The sequence below is a fragment of the Cynocephalus volans genome, chromosome 12 (genome assembly GCF_027409185.1).
Source record: "Cynocephalus volans isolate mCynVol1 chromosome 12, mCynVol1.pri, whole genome shotgun sequence".
Classification (NCBI taxonomy): domain Eukaryota; kingdom Metazoa; phylum Chordata; class Mammalia; order Dermoptera; family Cynocephalidae; genus Cynocephalus; species Cynocephalus volans.
The window spans coordinates 104,045,125-104,065,378 of NC_084471.1; the positions used below are offsets into that span (position 1 = coordinate 104,045,125).

Genomic DNA, 20,254 nt, shown 5'->3' on the forward strand with positions numbered 1-20,254 from the left:
GTCGGAGTAAAGCCCTTACCCCGGTATTCAAGGCCGTCTATCATAAGGTCTCATTGTGCTCCTAAGAACATCCTCTACTGAGCTCTTCTGGTTGCTGACACATCCTGGATTTTCTACCTTTGCTTACACTGGACCCTATGCTAGGAATACCTTTGTTCCAATGTGACCCACGCTAAACTCTGCCTGTCAACATGATCTTCAGCATCCTTCTGGGCACATGACCCTACCCTCTTCCCCCACAGCTACCACTGACCCACTCCCTGCACTCGTTTCTGGGATTCTGAGACTTCCCTTATTCTATCCTGCTGGGCAAGCATATGGCTTCTAGTCTTGTTCCTTCTCACATGTTTTAACCATGTCTTAAGTTTTCCAAGAACTTAAAGAATATTATAAGCATACATCTATGCCCTAAAGGCACAACGTAGCTACTTTGACACCTGCATCTGTGAAAATAAGTTCTTTAAGAACACTGTTATGCCTGTAGTAGACCCACCAAACCTTTGCTATGAACAGCAGCAATGACATCAGACATTTGTAGGATATTTACCTTGCTCCAGACACTGCTAAGCACTGTGTAGACATTGTCTCACTGAATCCTCACAACCTCAGGAGGTAGGTGCTAGAATCACACCTATTTTGCAGATGAGGAAACTGAGGCTTAGACAGCCTCAAGCAACTTATCCAAGGTTATCATAGGTAATATGAGAAAGCCAGAATCAAAACCAGGCTGTATCGCTTCTAACCCACCCTGTTCATGGCACACATGAGTGAGTAAACAGCTGGAGGATACAAGGAATGAAAGTCTGCACAGGAGGCAGAAAGAAGAGAACATGATTTCTGAAGAGGCAGCAGGTAACTGATTTGGATAGAAAAAGTCCCAGTCCTCCAAACCCACTCCCAGGAGAGGCATCTCTCCACAATAATGCATCCTCTACAAAACAAGAGGGTAAGAACACTGCCGAGTGGTCCTGGAGGAGCAGGCCTCTTGGGTCCAGCCTACAGGGAATCAGGATCTGCCAGCTTCTGATATGTTGACTAAAGGCAGTGATGCTGGACTAGGGGCTGGCCCCTCCCATGGAAACTACTCTTTCTGGCAGGAACATGGAGCTGTTTAACAGCACCTGGCCACATTTTGAAACAGGCAGGGCCCGGAAGACTGAAAACAATATGGCATCCCATAAACTGCTAAGTGCAGGAGAAGCACAGTGACTTTCAAACAAAGATGGAGAAATGATTTCTATCCTGGAGCACCAGCTGATGCTACTCAGATTGGCACTTCTGGATCTCTCTGAACAAATATTTCCTGCATCCTGTGCAGTTGGTGCCACACCAAGCACGATCTGGGCAGAGGCCCAACACATCGGAGCCCGCCATGGATGGAAGGCAGAAGGAGAGCAGGGGTGGAAAAGGAAATGGGTGAGGGTCTTGGGGTGCTAGGGTCTGCACAATCCCATAAGGTCTCACCATAAATACTGCAGGACAATTAGAAAGAGGAGAGGGAGCTCATTTTGAAATGAGTCAAAAATCAGACAGGTGAAGAGAATAATTCAAAATAATTGAGTTAAAATGCTTGGGTATCAAAGATAAACTTTGTCAAACAAATATTGAATAAGTATACATACTATGCATGGGGCACTGTGCTACGTGCTGGGAATACTGTGGTGACCAGGACAGGCTTTGCTTCAAAGCCAGGAACTGAGCAGTGAAAAATACCTTGGGAGTCAGAAAATCTGGGCTTGAAAGATCTGGAATAGAATCTTCATATATTCTACATAAAAAGTTGCATTCCACTTTTTCAACCAGATTGTAGATGCTTTTGGACTACAAACTTCTTGAGATCAGAATTTATGGCTATGCCTGGTACACAGCAGACATTCAGTGAGCACTGGCTGAACAGAAATAGGTAAATGCTACTATAAAGAAGGGTCAAAGAAGAAATTACATGGGAAATAGGAACATGTTTTGAATTAATGAGAATGAAAATATGACATACCAAAACTGGCGGGATTCAGTTAAAGCAGTACTTAGAGGAAAAAGTACAGCTTTGTAATAAACATAAATCATGTCATATGACTGATGGCTTTCTGGCCCTTAACTGTGATGCCTTCAGGTAGAGGAACTATTTTTGTAAATTCAGCCTTCATATCTTTGGAGCCTCAAACAGTGCTTTGGCACTGAGCAGGTACTCATGAAATATCTGATTTCATGCAATGAAAATGTTCCAACATGAGTCCCAGATGTCATCCTCAGTTATACTTCTGCATTTGGAGAGCTACTGCTCATCTATCTTCCCCACCTGCAAAATGCTGCTTGGACTTCTGCTGTTTGTTTTTGTTGTATACTCAGCCTTCAATAATTGACATTTTTTAAGCTGAGCCTTAGCCGTTGTGTGAGTCTTTCACAGGTATCGTTTCATTTAATCAGCACAACAAGCAGGTGCTATTATGATCCCCCACATTACAGATCTAGAAACTGAGGCCTAGAGAGGTTAAGTAACTTGCCCCACATCACACACCTGGGAAGTAGTAGAACTGGAACTTGAAACCAGACAGTGCAGATTCGGAGTTGCTATTATCAACCACAGTGGATCACTGCTGCCCACTCGGTTTAGGAATAAGTTCCAAGAGATGGCTTCCTGGTTAAGTGTTCCTCCTTTGTGACCGCTGAGCACCCCGTGACTACTGTTATTAACCATGAAGACAGTCTGCTGCCCTATACTTTGAGTTTCTCATTACAGGGGCTGGGTCTTAATGTCTTTGCAGCCTCACCATAGGCTTAGCACACAGGGCATGCTCAATTAATGTCTACTCAGCTTAGCTGGAGGTGGGGGTGGGTGAGCAGCTCCTCTTCCAACATGCACATAAGTCATCCTGAGATTTTTGACAAAATTCTCACTCAGCGGCTCTGGGATCAGGCCTGAGATTCTGCATTTCTAACAAACTCTTGGCAGATGCTGGAGCTGCTAGTCCACAGCCCAGGCTTTGAGTAGCAAGTGGGTAGATGAATGGGCAGAGTGTGCTGTCAGAGCTGCCTTTGGCCTTTTCCTGAAGAAGTTCCTGAGTCTGTGATCTTGAATAAATCAGTTCACCACTTTTGGTCTCACTTTCCTAATCTATCAAGTGGGAACAATTAGACCTATCTTCCAGGGTAATTGAAGAGTGATTAAATCAGATGACTTCAGTGAAAAGACCAGCACAGATCTGATATCAAATAGGAGTAATATTTTTCTTTCTTTTTTTTCTTGATGGCTGGCCAGTATGGGGATCTGAACCCTTGACCTTGGTGTTATAACACGGGAGTGATATTTAATGTGAAAAATTTTATTTGTTGATTTATCCTCATTGCAGAGTTTCTCAATCTTTTCCTAGGCTAGTTTTAAGTTATTCCGTCTTGGGCCAGATTCATTGTATGATTTTTCTCCTTAATTGGTTGACAATTATCTTTCTCCTCATACCAAGGGGGTTAATAACTAAATTCAAAAAGGAATATGGATTTTGAAGATGACTTTGTGGTGCCACAAACGAGACCACCAAAAGTCAATGAGGTGATCACCATTTCTTGTCAGACTAAGCAGGGTGGCTCAGATGTTGCAAGGAACCCAAGCGTGTCAGACATTCTAAGCAAACCAATCTCATCTAGACCAATAAGAGTCTTGAGGTCAAGAACTGCAAGCCCAGCGCAAACCACAGAGAAACTACTGGGGTAGCTGAGTGGGGAAAGAAAAGCAACAGACCAACCACAGATTTAGCCAACACAAACTTCTCCCTAGTGACACAAGGCATGTTTGCTGGTCTAGGAGCCAAGAGGGCTATAGACAAGTAAACAAAATTAAATAAAAAATTTAAATGCTAAAGAGTTCTCCATGAAAATTCACTATGTTTTAAATATGGGGGTAAATGGGCTTGCTCACAACCCTCACTTCATGTCTATCTCTTTCTTATCTTAAAGTTGAAATTCTTAATATTTATTTCAGGGCAGTTTTACCCTTCACTTAATCTCCTATATTTCATATTATTACTCCTTTTCTCTTTCCTAAACTTCTATCACTATTACTCTTGGTAATGGATAAGCCATTGATATACATTAATCCCATTTTTGTGAAAGAAAATCAAAGGGATCCACTTGAAACACATTATTAATTAATTTTGATCTCCACATAAATATGTGCAGATTTGAGTTTAGCTGTTCAAATGCCACTAAAGCTAAAAAGCATTTCTCAAATATTAACCCCTACACATTTTTTTCTGACTCACCCTTCTATTTCAGATGATAACTTATATTATAAATCTCATTAGAACCTTACGTATGCTTCTTTTTGGATTCACATCATTTTCTATCTTCCTTTGTAGTTATTTTGTAGTTATCTGTGCCTGTGTTCTGTTCCCTTGCCAGAATTATTCACTGATTCTTATACATTCTTTGATCTCTGACTCTTTATCACAGTGGTTTCCCCAGTGTAAATGCTGAGCAAATTTTTATGAAATAAGTATAAGTAAGTGTTCTATTGATTGTTCTTAGTTTAGACCATATACCTCTAAGATGCAGAAACTATTTATTTCTGTTGTAGTATTTTTGATTTATTGTCCAGAGTGGTACTCTATACAAAAGTGACTATTACAAGATATTGTCATGTAAAATAGATCCCCCCCCCAAATTGTAAATATTCTCTAAATTAAAATCTGGCTCACAAAATATCTTATCAAAAATACATTGAGTCTGAAATATCTTGATTGGCAAGGAAATGGTTAACATTTCTGAGAGAAGCTATGCTCTGGAGCCAGGGATGGAAAGTGGAATCTATCAATGGTGGGATGATAAGTTAGCTGTGTACGGGGCATGATCCATAGAAAAGGTGTGGCTGGAAAGTGTAAAAAAACTGTTACACCCAAAGATGAGGTTGAGTGGTGGGAGCAAGGATAAGCTAGAGAAAAAGCCTTCTGATAATAAAAAAAAATGTATGCTAGGTTGTAATACTAGACTACAGTCTTGTTCCCTGCAGTGAGATATGTTTTAAAAAGAAGGGATTTGTCTACAGACATCAGTGGTGAGGTAGGGCTCTGGCTCATGTGGGCTTTCAGTAGTGAAGACTGGAATGGCATCGTGCAGTTGAGGAGAACTAAGCTCTTACACTGAATAGGAAATATCCTTTGAAGAGTATGGGTTCATTAAAATAGGTATATATTGATTCCTTTGTAGCTAAGTGTGCTATTTCAGCTGATGATATTGGGATAGGGCCATGCAAGATCACATAAAATGAAGTGCTCTGGGATTAATTATCTACATTCACTTCTTGGGAATGTAGGGTCTTGGATTCAGATTAATGGTATAGTTTCAGTTATCTGGCCTGAACATGGAAATGGAGTGGTTAGCAGGGTAGTCCAGTAAAAAACATCTATGCACCTCTAACCAGGAGTGAAGACAGGGCTGGGAAAACTAAATCCTAAGACGTCTGCGCAGAGAACTACAAATATGGCCTGAGGCTGGGATCTGCAACTGGAGTCCAACCTACCAGGAGAGCAGGGTCTAAATAGGATAGATGACGGGGCATGGAGATTCTATTGCATGACATGAGTCAATAAACCATGCCATTTTCTCTGTCAGTACCAGGGATTTAGTCCCTGATAGTTGGCTCACTATGACTTTAGAAACTTTCTCAACCAATCTCAGGCATATATTTATACACACACACATATACATATATACATACGTACATACATACGTATACACACATACTATAGATATAGATATCTACATATATACACACACATACATATATACATACACATACATACACACATATACTATAGATATAGGTATATAATACATGCCTACATATATACACAGACACATATACATATATGCATACACACATGAATATACACACACATACAAACAACTACTATAGATATGTAGATACATATCCACATATATACACACACATATCCATATATACATATGAACACACACACATATATATGCTATAGATATAGATATGTAGAGACGATCTTAAAATGTATATATTAAACTGTGGTAAAGAGATGAGTAAACAGAGAATGACACCGTTAACTAAGCTGACTAAGATCTCAGAGGTAACAAGTCAATCACAGTATACAGATTTGAACCCATGCCTGTCTCCCTTCAAAGTACAAGCTCGTATCTTAAACTTTCTCTTATCTTTTTATCATTTTCCAAAAATGAAAACAAAGCAAGCACAAACAAATAATGGATTGCTGGTAATATGTAAAGACTATTGAATCAGTGCCTTTAAAGAAAAACATGAGAAAAACAATAATTAAGGATTTTTTTCCTTACACGTGTATGTGAAAAATGGGTGGTGAATCCAATTTTATGTAACATGAGTTTTTTAGCTTTTATAGCTATGAATGTACACTGAGTCTAGAAAAAATACATCCAATTTAATGTAAATCAATAAAATGATAATCTCTTACATTTCACTGCACAGGGGTTATAACACACTTTCATCCAAATTAAGTCATGCTATTTCCATGCAAACCTACGTAGCACTTGTGATGATTGTTGCTCCTGCTGTTTTATAGATTAAGAAACTGGTGTCCTCTGAGTTCAAAGTAATAGTTCTTACAATTAATTTGTCCAAATAACCTACGTTGTATGATGATTATTGTCTTCAGAGTCATAGAAATGCTGCTATTTTCTGTAAAAGAGGGTCATAATTAAGTGAGAAGTGCAGGTAATGAATATGTCTCAATATCTTTCCCTCAACGTCCAAAATTGTGGAGCAGGCAGAGCTATGGCCTGGTCCTGGATGTTACATTCCCCTACTGCCCACGTGCACTTCTCAGGTCCTATCCAGCTTCAATAAACAAGGCTGCATCCCATTTTCACTGGGATGGAGTAGCCTGTGGTTCAGGACAGAGGCGGAAGATTAGAGAGGGTGGTGATTGCTGGAGAAGTGGGTGGAAGGGTCGTTATGAGCAGTAAGCTCGAGTGGACGGGCAGGGAAGTGCCACGGCTAACCGTGCTCTCCTCAGAAAGCTGCTGTTGCTCAGCGGAGACTAGGAGGAGGATTTTGAACCTAATTGTAGGGATGATGGTAGCACAGGTGACAGGCAGGAAAGGGGCTATGGTTTACTGTATGAGTCCTTCTGCCCTATTAAACTAAAATACACATGATCCATTCACCAACAGATCGGATGTGTAAGATGCATGATAAAAATATTTATATGTCCACAGTTTCGTAACCTCAGAGAGTTTAGTTTCTGAATGGTGTTTTCCCGTCCCAGTTCCCTAGAGTAATATTTTTTGTTGTTGTTGTTTTATTTTATCCTTATTTTCTTGTATGACTCTGAAGTCTGCCGGCTTTGGTTAAAAGTGGTCCTTGGGAGGCTAATTAAATTCAAGCCTACACTGTTGTATTTTACTCAAACCCATCATGTCCTATGTAATATCATACATGCCCCTCTCCATTCGGTGGAGGTGTAAGGGGAGTTGCACATACATGAATACCGAAAAGGGATTTTATCTGAATAATGGCATAGTGATCAATGTGCAAATCTCCAAAACCATGGCCTAAACCTGCTTACATACCTGTCCCTTTAAATATATCTTTAAAAATAATGATGTCCTTTATGAGAACATTTAGAAAAATATATATATAAGTACAGGTAAGAGATTATGAACAGTAAATAATGTCTGACCACCTCCATAAGCCATGCTAGCATTTTATTGTATTTTCTATCTGTGCATATATGTACACATATATATACACACACACGCATATATGTATCTAAAATAAATAAATAGATTTAAGTGATTACAATAAATTTTGCATTAAGTTTCATAGTCTCCTTTGGTTTTATAACATGATTTTATTTAAAGAAAAAAGATAAAAGAATTAAAGAAATATGCAACATAAATCAGAAAATCAATAAAAAATCTTCATACCTGTCTCAGAACTATTGACTTCATTGTTGGATGCAGCTCTATCCGCACAAATATTCAACATTGTCTCCTGACAGACCTAGATTGTATAACCACTTCTGTGTCTGATCCCTGGGTGCTGAACCCTCAGTCTCTCAGGAATAAGAGACTGATATAATAGAAAGGTTTACCATCAAATATTTCAATTTTCATTTTGTTCCTTTCTACCTTAACGCTTAATATTATTCTTTTTTTTTTTTTTTTTGTCGTTTTTTCGTGACCGGCACTCAGCCAGTGAGTGCACCGGTCAGTCCTATATAGGATCCGAACCCGTGGCGGGAGCGTCGCGGCGCTGCCAGCGCAGCACTCTACCAAGTGCGCCACGGGCTCGGCCCGACGCTTAATATTATTCTTAATTAAAAACAGTAAAATGTCTCTAATCAAGTCAGCATTCATTATTTCCAGTTCACCAATCCCTCCACAGGCATTTTGTATTATTGCATAATGTACAAAATAAACATACACCCACCCATGCTGACACACTTACACAGATGCACTTACACAGACACTATTCCAAACACACACACACACAAACCAAAGATGTTTGTAAGGAAATCATAAAGGAACTATAATGGCACTGCTTAGGCAGATTTTGTTGATTATACTATCAGATTTCTAACTTGTAAACAAAAATGGTGTTAGAATAAACAGTCTTTATGTATAAATGAATGTTATGATTAGAAGCAATGCATTCTTTTCTATTCTTGTACATTACTTTATTTAATCTATCCTCTTCTAATGGCCATTTGGTTTATATGCCATTCTGCATATAAGAAGTTGATATGAGTAGAATGAAACATACATAATTTATCATGTTCTGGTGTTTTCTTAAAATAAATTTTAACAAATGACCTTTAAGGACAAGGAGACTTCATCCAGTATAAAGGAAATTTTGGCCTTCTTACCACAGTCAAGTGTGTTTTATATTATCTAATCATCATAACATGTTATCATATATTTCATATTTTATCACACATGTCCTGAGTTTTCTCTAATAACCTCATTATAATCTGAAAGCCAAAGGTGATGAATAACTTTTAGTTTCATCGATATTAAGTTTCATTGAATCCATAGAGATTACTCACAATAGATTCTTGAATAATGTGCAGCAAAGCAGATTAGTTTTAAAAGTAAATTCTCTTCAATACTGTCATAGAATGATATAGTGTGTTTTTTGAATTTTGTAAATTCACAAAATTAGTGACCCATAAATGACTTCTCAGAGGTGATTCGAGTTTCACTTATCCTAATCCATGGCAGGATCCCAACATTAATTGAGGGCAGAAGGGAGAAAATAAGGAGGTTTGCCACATTGGGAGATAGTTTACTTGATTTATTTCAACCTGGCACTAGAACATTACTGGTATTCCTCTTAATAGAAAGTGATGTGAGGAACCATTGCATTAAGCAAATCCAGGAAATAAGCAGAAAAAAAAAAAAGTGCCTGTTGAAGTTGTGCAACCTGACAGCCTTTGGTCATCTTCTGAGAAATATTTTATAATGTGTGACCCATTACAATGCAATTACAAACACAGGTTCCTATGCAGTCCTTAAATGGTTATTGTCGATCAATATTTCAAGAAAATATACAATAATTATGGATATTATCTGTACATCTTGAGTCTAAATGTGGTTAATTTTCTTGCCACAAATATTATATATGCAAAATTTGTGCAAACAAAAAAGCAGTAAGATGTGCAAGACATGTACCAGTTTATGTACTCCAATACCACAGGGGTTTAGTGTTTCTTCTGAAACCCCACCTGGAGTAAACAGAGTTGTAGATTTGTTGTTATTTTTGTTTGTTTGTCTTGTTTATAGTTATGAAGTTTCCCCCTTGCTTTCTAGAAAGCTAGAATACCTGTAAGTGAAATCCAATGAAATTAATATATTTTCTTTTTTTTGGAAAAGTGATTCTCAGTGACAATTTTTTTTTTTAAACCGGTAAGGGGATTGCAACCCTTGGCTTGGTGTTGCCCACACTGCGCTCAGCCAGTGAGTGCACCGGCCATCCCTATGTAGGATCCGAACCCCCGGCGGGAGCGCCGCACTGTCCCGAGTGAGCCAGGGGGCCGGCCCCAGTGACAATTTTTAAGGCTTTTTAATATTTCATTGTGTGTGTGTGTGTGGGGGGGATGATCTCAATACAAAAATACAAATTGTACTCCTGTTACAGATATTGTTGAGCTAAATCTCAAACCACTTCAGTAGTTGCCACTAATTTTCCACCAGGTGAACTAAGAAAGTAATATTTTTCCCAAGAGCAAAATCTACTATCTACTTCTCTGGTGCGTGATTTGAAGAGGTGGAGTCATCCTTGGGCACTTTCTGATTCCTTTTCAAACTCATTTTTGTCCCTCAGGTACTTTCCTGTCTCCTCGGAATGCCAAATTTCCTCAGGTTACATTGCGTTGAGGTAGGATCCGAATTTTAATTTTGTAAACATTGCTGCCCCTACAGACTATGGAGTCTAATTTCCACTCACCATTACTACCAGAATGTGGTTAGCCATATGTTGCTGAAAACTGGACAATTTAAATGACGTCCAAAGGGATTTGTGTTTTAATAAAGAATCACTTTTTTTAATCGTGAGAAAATGACATAAGGTAGAATTTAAGATGTCAGGGACAACCAAGTAAGTAAAAAACAAAAATGAAAACATCTGCATCCAAATGGCTTTCTGGGCTGGCCCCGTGGCTCACTCGGAGAGTGCGGTGCTGGGAGCGCAGCAGCGCTCCTGCCACGGGTTCGGATCCTATGTAGGGACGGTCGGTGCGATCACTGGCTGAGCGCGGTGAGGGCGACACCAAGCCAAGGGTTGCGATCCCCTTACCGGTCACAAAAAAGAAAAAAAAATGGCTTTCCTAGTGTCGCTGGTACTTGTAAACATAATATTACATAGAAAAATGTCTGCCTATAAAGCCTTTTTCTTCAGAAAATAGTTGCCTGGCCCTGAGTCATGGACTATTATCAAATAAGTTCAGTGTATGATATTGGTAACAAAGAAACCAGGTTCACTAAACTCTCTGTTGCCGAAAACAAAACGAACCAAAAACAAAACAGTGCCTGGGGATTGCTGACATCTCTGCTCTATAAGCAAGGAAGCAGATTTTTTGTAACATAAAAGATGATTATTTAATAAAATGTTCTATGAGAGTTGTGAGCTTTATTAATTGCACAAGCATAGATTGAAAATTTATTGTGTACAAGAAACTGATGGATACTTTCAAAGTAATAATGAGGTTCTGAAGTCACCTGCAATCAGATAATAGATAGATTTTTACTTTTGAGAATCTTTTAAAATACACACATGCACATATACACATATCAGAAGTGAATTTTTAGAAATGAAAACACTCCTGCAGCCAGGATTCACACCATTATGCAGAACATAAATAGCATAAATAGCATCTTAGAGACTGTATGTGAGACCTAACATAAATTGACCACCAATATAATGGGTTAGTTTTGCATGATTTAAAAAACCTTGTAGACATCAGTTCATTCAGTTTGTATTCTTTTGTGTTTAGATTCTTTTACTCCTTTTAGTGAGATTACTTCATACTGTTTCTTGTGGCAGTAGTTCATTTATTTTCATTGCTGTGTGGCATCCTAATAGACAAACATACTATATGTGATTTATTAAACTCCAAATAATGCACTGTACAAGCTTTAAGTATACATATTCATGTGGTTCTATTGGGTACAAAACAATGAATGAATATTTGGAGGTCATAAATTATATATTATATATACATGTGTGTGTATGTGTGTGTGTCCATCTATAGTAGATAAAGCTAAACAGTTTTCCAAAGTTGAGTGCCAAATCCAAATTCTACTGCCAATGTATAAGAGCTGTCATTGTTCCACAATCACATAACACTTGAAATTAATATTAATTATTTTCACTAGAGTCATTTGTAGTTGAGTCACTGTACTGTACTGAGGTATTAATTTTTATTTACCTGGATATTAATATTTGTATAGCCACTTCTGTGACATGTACGGTAAAGTCTGCATGCAGAATGGCAGGCCAGTTAAAAGGGCTGTGCTTAGAGTATCTGGTCTTTCACAGTGCACATGCTCTAGCTGGTATCACTGTCATTGTCATTTCAGGTGGAATCAGTCTGGACATGCACTGCAGTTCTCTTGCATAAAGCTGTAACATGCATCACTTTTGTTGTTATCTTTTTTTGTTTTTATTGTAAATATCTCCAATAATGGGGACAGGTTTATATGACACTAGAGTCATAAATTTTTAGATACCTAATGTGGCAACTAGTAACGACTTTTTAGATAATCTAGTGTAAGTCCATTTTTTACATATGAGGAGACTGATATGTAGTGAGGAGAAGTGACTTGTTAAATTCCACAGAGATTTAGAATCGCTTTGGGTGACTAGCTCACAGTATGTTTCTAGAAAGAAGGGTTCAGGGAAGATAAAAGTTGCTGACTGTTTTTTCACAGAAAACCTCCTACTTTCTGGGTCATTGAGAACTACTATAGATTTATCCTAACAAATGTAGTTATACAACCCATCACCAGTATGTATCTGTCTGTTCACTGTGTTATATTTTTATTGAAATCTACCATCATTATGTCATGATCATATTTAGACACTTTAGTTCTAAGGCTGAAGGTAAGGGCTAAAGATAAAGAAGCTGCCTAGAGTGCTAACCCAATACACACAGTCCAGAGTGATGGCATATTTGGGCCGTACTATTTTTCATCCGTCCCTGGCAGCTGTATGAGAAGGGTATGATGTAGAGAGACACAGAGCAGAGGAGAATGATGGGGATCCCAGTGGACAGACTGCAATAGATCAAAGCATTTTGATATATGTTTTCCCTGTTTCTGTGAATTATCAAATTGAAGGGCCACTCCAGGCTATCTGCATCAAATTTCTATTTAAATCATGAATCTTCTTAACAATTGTCTTGGTAAGTGACTTTTTAACATTTAACTAGACAAATTCAGAGAAATGAGGCCTACGATCAATCAACTTGGTTTCTCCCATTTGTAGATATACCTTTATTGAGCTTAAGATCGCATCTTTGTTGGGATTACAATTTCCTCCTCTTTATTAAATGGGCCAATAGATCAAATCAATTTCTATGACATCACTGTCATATCTCATATGGAAGGGAGAAAAGATGTTTATGTTTTCTGAATTTGCAGCAATCCACCAACCCTCCAATTTGTTTGAACTTTAATAATTTTCAAGCAATGCTTTCATCTATGCTGTTGCTTTTAAGAAAGATTAACAAGAACATGTGTAAATTGAGAACATATGGTACAGGTGGAAACTCTTAAAACCTGTTTTGTAAAAGAAGCATGTCTCGTGGGTTTTTTCCCCTCACTGTGCTCTCCTATAATCTGTCACAGTGTCCCACAAATGCCACCTTGAAAAGCAGAGGAGTCTCTTGTGCTTTACTTTCATTCTGAAATGTTTTCACACAAGGACATTTTAAAGTGGCAGCTAGAATACCTGTCTTTTAGTTTGTATAATTGTGATGAATTATTGAGTGTCATTGAGTTTTGTATGATCCTTCAAATATATGGCCATATCCACATTTTGTCAATTCACTTCTCCCTTGGCCAGAGGCATATGATGTAGGAAAACATCAAGAAAGTACCCAGGACAGGGCTGGCAGTTTAGCTTGGTTGGTAAGAGCATGGTGTTATAGCACCAAGGCCAAATGTTCAGATCTCCATATTAGCCAGCCTCCAAAATAAATAAATAAATAAATACCCACCCACCCCTCAAAAAACCCTAAAAAACAAAGTAACCAAATGAATGTTCTTTACTTCCTGTGTAATCCTTATGCATGTCTTTGTAGACATGCACATTGATTACAACATTATCTTAGCATTCACAACATTTTATTTACCTTCTCAGAAGCTATAAAATATATATTCAAGGCACACATCTGGCCCTCAGTTAATTATACTTTGATATCTAAAAAACACTCAAAAATTTTATGGTGTATATTGATTTTTATTAATTATTTATGTTTTAGCCTTGTGTCTTAGGCAAGTGCTGGAATGACAGGCATAAAATACACAATCCTTAAGACAAGAATGCTCTCAGTCTCATTTTGGAGTCAATAGCTTAATAAGCAGAGTAATAGAATAATACCTTTAGGTGAATATTAATCATGAATCTTAAATAGGGGCCTTTCACCAGGTCTGAGGAGGGGAAAGAAGGGAAGAAAAGTAGAGCGGAAGTGACTGAGCTGAGAATTTCAACACAAAGATGAACTTTACTGGGGCCTTTCCCTTTGTGCTTCAATTTTTACATCCCGAGCTTCCTCTTCTCTGGCAAAGCATTGTCCAGCACACCCCTGAGTTTCTACTTCTCAGCTTCTCCATATATACCTCTTTCTTCTCTCCACCCCCCATTGTATATTACTCATTGTTTAGAACTGAAACTAAAGGTCCCCATTTCAAAGAATCTTTTCTCCTCTATAATATAGATTTAGACATCTTCCTTGTATTTGAGTATGCTGCCTTTTGGCTTAATTGCATTTTACAGTTTATTAGGAATTATTTGTAAGTTTAATGTTTCCAGTTTCACTACATTATGAGATTCATTAGCATAGAAACTAATGAATTACCATAAAATGAAAAGCACACAACAGTGTAAAAGGCACATCCTAAAGACTTGATAACTCTCAGAATAAATAAATTAATTCATGAAATAAAGAGCATACAAATGAAAGTCAAGCACACTAATACAGAGACAAGAAAGTTTTACAAAAATAGAGAGAACTTTATTTAAGTTGAAGGCACATGATAAAGTATAGCCTATTTAGGAAATTTCAAAATTTTAGCATGCTGTGAATTAGTAAAATGTGTGTTATATTAAGTTAAGGTATTTAAGACAACTTTATAATACACAATTTGAAGAAAGCAATGAGTGTGCATTTCTGTGTGTATATAAATGCATATTTATTTACAGTGTATACCTATTTACTTAAAAAGTTTATTTTTCAGCTTTCCCAGGGCTTCTTTCACATCCTAGTTCTTTAGGCTATAAATCAGAGGGTTCAACATGGGAATCACAAGGGTGTAAAACAATGAGATCATTTTGTCCTGATCTAGAGAGTAGAATAAACTTGGCCAGAAATACATGAAGAACATAGTTCCCTGGAAAAATGCAACTGCAGTTAAGTGGGAGGGGCAGGTGGAGAATGCTTTGAACCTTCAATCAGCAGAGTGGATCTTTAAGACTGAAAAGATGATATAAAAATAGGAGACAAGAACTCCTGAAATGGTACTCAGTTTAATGAACCCCAAAATGGTGAATATCACCAGCTCATTGACCTGCGTGTCTAAGCAAGATAGCAATAGGAGAGGAGGAATGTCACAGAAGAAATGATTAATCTCATCAGATCCAGAGAAACATAAGTGGAATGCCAAGGTCGTATGTATTAAGGCATCTGTCATTCCTACCAGATAAACTGCAGCCGAGAGTAGGAAACACACTCTGTTGGACATATTGACAGTAGCAAAGGGTTGCTAATGGTCTTGTATCGATCGAAGGCCATCACTGCCAGCAGCAGACACTCAGAATCTGCAAAGATACAGAAGATGAGAAATTGCAGAGCACAGCCAATGAAAGAAATAGATTTGTCTTCAGCCATCAGGTCCACCAGCATCTTGGGCCCAATTGCCGTGGAATAGCAGAGATCACAGAAAGAGAGGTGGCTGAGGAAAAAATACATTGGCATGTGAAGCTGCCAATCCATCCTAATTAAAATGATCATTCCAAAATTTGCCAGGACAATAATGAGATAAACAATTAGAAATACAGAGAACAGAGTTACTTTTACTTTCGGGTTATCTGTAATTCCCAAGAGAAAAAACCCGTTACTGAGGAGCAATTTCCCCCTGTCCATTCTTCTTTGATCTTGTTCAAAACTGTCTCAAAAATCAAGAGAAGAATAGATTAGGATTTGACTTTTATGGATATCCAAAAAGTATTATTTGTAAGACAGAGCATGATTTGTTTCTGTAAATTGTCTTCTTTACTCTCAGAAAATACTCCAGACAAGTGTCACTTTTTAATAAGCATTCTCATGTGCAAAAACTAAAAACGTCTGGAATAGAAAGTTGACAAACTTTGATTCTAAATTTACATAGAATTCCCGAGATATGTGGCTTGTCTTGGGTTGGATCGCCCAGTCTCAGGCAGTAGATCAAAAACGGTTTGAAAAAAGCGCCCAAGTTGGAGAAAAAAGGCCAGAAGGCACAAGATCAACCGTATTATATTTTTGACAAATAGGATCACATTTATTGTATTTTTCAAGAAACACAATTTATTTTTTCACTGACAATGATATTGGATCTAAGTTAAATGAAAATTATTATGGTACTGTTTTTGGCACAATATCTTTAGTGTTTACTGAAAAATTAAACGAATTTTGTTAAACTGTCTTATCACTCACCCTCACTGGTTTCCACAGCATTCATGACCCATTTGTATGACTCACCTGGTTCCAAAGGATCAATCTCCTGAAAACCAGAGAGAAGTGGCGAGAAGAAGTGGAAACGCAGACTGCAGCACACACGTGGGCTTGTTGTCAGCTTTTAAACTGACTTTTCCATTAAAATCAACATGGGAAGAAAACAAACGTCTCTGAGATGCGTGGGCTTGATTCCTGAACTTACACGTCCAGTTAAGATCCCGGGGCCCGGGCGCCATGGAGTGAGGCGGCCGGGAAGGGGCTGTGGAGCCGGGGACGAGGCTGGGCAGGCGACGCCGGAGAGGACGGAGCCGCGGCGGGGAGCGGGTCTTTCGAAGCCGGTTTGGCTGCCTTGGAGATGTGGAGATCGGATGCCACGATGAGGACTCGCGCCCGGGGCTCCCAGTGTGTTCTTCACAGATTCGCTTTGCTTGGTGTCAGCCTCCTTCACCGACGGGAACCCGGAAGTCACGGCTCCCTTCACCAGTGCCAGCCACGACAGCCACCCGCTGCTGGGCTTCTCCAGGGCGGAGGTGGCGGAGCTGCAGCTCAGGGCGGCCGGCTGTCACGAGCACGTCGCCGCCGGCGCACCGAGGCCGTGCACACCACGCCGCCCAGCCCTGTGTAGCGCCTGCCTCCTGGGGAGCCCAAGGATCACAGCGCCCGCTGGAATGACACTTACGGAAGCGACCTGGGTGCCTTGGCCATGTTCTGTGTGCTGTATCCTGAGAGCACTGGAGCCCGAGACACGGCCAGAGACTACATGGAAGGGACGGCAGCGGCCTAGCTGCTGAAGGCTGCTCCTTGGGATGAGGTCCCGCTTGCTCACTCCCTGGTTGGTTTTGCCACTGCTTGTGACTTCTTGTACAACTACCTGAGCAAGACACAACAGGAGAAGTTTCTTGAAGTGATTGCCAGTGCCTCGGGATATACGTATGAAATTCATGCAGGAGAGGATGGGATTTCAATACCTGCACAATCACCAGCCCACCACCTGCATGGCTTTGCTCACAGGAAGCCTAGTTCTGATGAATCAAGGGTATCTTCAAGAAGCCTACTTATGGACCAAACAGGTTCTGACCATCATGGAGAAATCTCTGGTCTTGCTCCGGGAGGTGACGGACGGCTCCCTCTATGAAGAAGTTGCACATGGCAGCTACACCACTAGATCACTCTTCCAGTAGATGTTTCTCATTCAGAGGCACTTTGGCATCAACCACTTTGGCCATCCGTGGCTTAAACAACACTTTGCATTTCTGTATAGAACCATCCTGCCAGAGTTTCAAAGGACTGTGGCTATTGAGGACTCAAATTACAACTGGTTTTATGGTCCAGAAAGCCAACTAGTGTTCCTGGATAAATTTGTCATGCGTAACAGCAGTGGTAACTGGCTGGCTGACCAAATCAGAAGGAACAGAATGGTGGACGGTCCAGGAACACCATCCAAAGGGCAGCGCTGGTGTACTCTACGCACGGAATTCCTCTGGTATGATGCCAGCTTGAAATCCATTCCTCCTCCAGATTTTGGCAGCCCTACATTGCATTATTTTGAAGACTGGGGTGTTGCGATTTACGGAAGTGCACTACCTGCAGAAATCAATAGATCTTTCCTTTCCTTCAAGTCAGGAAAACTTGGGGGACGTGCAATATATGACATTATCCATAGAAACAAATACAAGGATTGGATCAAAGGGTGGAGAACTTTTAATGCAGGGCATGAACACCCTGATCAAAACTCATTTACTTTTGCTCCCAGTGGTGTGCCTTTCATCACTGAGGCTCTCTATGGGCCAAAGTACACCTTCTTCAACAACGTTTTGATGTTTTCCCCAGCTGTGTCAAAGAGCTGCTTTTCTCCCTGGGAGGGTCAGGTCACAGAAGATTGCTCATCAAAATGGTCTAAATACAAGCAAGACCTGGCAGCAAGCTCTCAGGGGAGAGCGGTTGCAGCAGTGGAGAAAAATGGGGTGGTTTTCATCCGAGGAGAAGGTGTGGGAGCTTATAACCCCCAGCTCAATCTGAAGAATGTTCAGAGGAATCAGATCCTCCTGCATCCACAGCTGCTTCTCCTTGTAGACCAAATACACCTGGGAGGGGAGAGCCCTCTGGAGACAGCAGCAAGCTTCTTCCACAATGTGGATGTACCTTTTGAAGAGACAATGGTCGATGGGGTCCATGGGGCTTTCATCAGGCAGCGAGATGGTCTCTATAAAATGTACTGGATGGATGATACTGGCTACAGTGAGAAAGCAACCTTTGCCTCAGTGACATACCCTCGGGGCTATCCCTACAATGGGACAAACTGTGAATGTCACCATGCACCTTTGAAGTCCCATCACCAGGGCAGTTTCCCTCTTCATAGGGCCATCTGTAGATGTTCAGAGCTTCAGTATCCATGGAGACTCTCAGCAACTGGATGTGTTCATAGCCACCAGTGAACATGCCTATGCAACTTACCTGTGGACAGGTGAGACCACAGGACAGTCTGCCTTTGCACAGGTCATTGCAGATCGTCAGAAAATTCTGTTTGACCGGAATTCAGCCATCAAGAGCACCCTTGTCCCTGAGGTGAAGGACTATGCTGCTATTGTTGAACAGAACCTGCAGCGTTTTAAGCCAGTGTTCCAACTACTGGAGAAGCAGACCCTGTCCCGAGTCCAGAACACAGCTAGCTTTAGGAAGACTGCTGAGCGCCTGCTAAGATTTTCAGACAAGAAACAGACTGAGGAGGCCATTGATAGGATTTTTGCCATATCCCAGCAATAGCAGCAGCAGCAAAGCAAATCAAAGAAAAACCGAAGGGCAGGCAAATGCTATAAATTTGTAGATGCTGTTCCTGATATTTTTGCACAGATTGAAGTCAATGAGAAAAAGATTAGACAAAAAGCTCAGATTTTAGCACAGAAAGAACTACCCATAGATGAAGATGAAGAAATGAAAGACCTTTTAGATTTTGCCGATGTAACATATGAGAAACATAAAAATGAGGGGTTGATGAAAGACCAGTCTGGACAGGTACGGATGGTGACAGCTACTCACAGCAGAGCCCATCACTGTCTGCTTCGTATACCAGACTGTTCCTGATTCTGAACATTGCTATTTTCTTTGTCATGTTGGCAATGCAACTGACTTATTTCCAGAGGGCCCAGAGCCTCCATGGCCAAAGATGTCTTTATGCAGTCCTTCTAATAGATAGCTGTATTTTATTGTGGTTGTACTCTTCTTGTTCCCAGTCACAGTGCTAGCACCAAAGCTATAAATTGCTTGATCATTTTGTGATTATAAGGGTCTAGGCAAAAAAAAAAAAAAGATTAATTGCCCCAGTTTGTTATTGGAATTTTTTTTTTCAGATTTATTTTAACAAATTAAGAGAAGGTATTTTCACACAAGAAAGCAGGGACTTGGAGAAATCAGAACTGGAGCAGGCAAAGAAATTATTAAAGGAATAAAAGTAGTTCAGTTGTCCCATGCTGCTTCTCGAAGTGTTTGGCTTTGCTAATTTAGTAGTCTGTATACTACTAGTGTTAGAAGAAACAAAATCTGTTTTTTTTTTTTTTTTTTTAATGTAATGATTTTTCTTAAGAGCATGCTGAAAAATGAGTGTTGCTAAGTCCTGGTATGATGATGTCAGCTTCCTTGGAGAAGTAGTTCTTTAGTTATGTGAATAGCAGGAACTGTTACTACAGGATCTGGATGGCTATTCAGGTTACCTAGTAAAAAAAGATGGCAGAAGATCATTAAAAACTTAAAAGACATGTTCAGTAGAAAACATATGTCTATGAATGAATATTTCTTTGATGATACTGCTCTCTCCCACATGTAATTGG

At 39.6% G+C, this 20,254-nt stretch overlaps 2 pseudogenes; one reads left to right on the forward strand and one right to left on the reverse strand.

Annotated features, from left to right (window-relative positions):
- Positions 1–14,931: 14,931 nt before the first annotated feature.
- Positions 14,932–15,860, reverse strand: LOC134391828 (olfactory receptor 5W2-like; annotated as a pseudogene).
- Positions 15,861–16,116: 256 nt separating this feature from the next.
- Positions 16,117–19,672, forward strand: LOC134391830 (dermatan-sulfate epimerase-like; annotated as a pseudogene).
- Positions 19,673–20,254: the final 582 nt, after the last annotated feature.